The sequence below is a fragment of the Crocuta crocuta genome, unplaced genomic scaffold (genome assembly GCF_008692635.1).
Source record: "Crocuta crocuta isolate KB4526 unplaced genomic scaffold, BGI_CrCroc_1.0 scaffold301, whole genome shotgun sequence".
Lineage (NCBI taxonomy): Eukaryota > Metazoa > Chordata > Mammalia > Carnivora > Hyaenidae > Crocuta > Crocuta crocuta.
In genome coordinates this window covers 1,356,837-1,357,153 of record NW_027527544.1, presented here as the reverse complement: position 1 = coordinate 1,357,153, position 317 = coordinate 1,356,837, and the positions used below count along the sequence as shown (strand labels likewise).

Sequence of the window (317 nt, the reverse complement as noted above, 5' to 3'; positions counted from 1 at the left end):
ACTACTGCCATTTAAAATGTGTTTTATAACTCTCTTTCAAAGAGTTAATATTGCATCATAGCAATTACAGAAATCAGAATATCAAGGTATTAGAACTAGAAGGAACCTTAAGAATAATTTAAATCAACCTTTCATTTTAAAAATGAGTTCACTTAAATATTAATTTTTACATAATTTAATCTCAGCTATGAAGGTAGTTTATTAGGGGTAACTTGAGATGTACAAATGTTCATATAAAATATATAGTCAGATAAATCTAGTAATACATGACTTAGAAAATGATGGGATCCTTCATTTTCCAGGCTTAGATTGAATGA

At 26.8% G+C, this 317-nt stretch overlaps 1 protein-coding gene across 2 annotated transcripts in view; it reads right to left on the bottom strand.

The window, feature by feature from the left end:
* The window catches only part of SYTL5 (synaptotagmin like 5), a 102,645-nt gene that overhangs the window by 28,565 nt on the left and 73,763 nt on the right, over window positions 1-317 (bottom strand). The window lies entirely within an intron of this gene.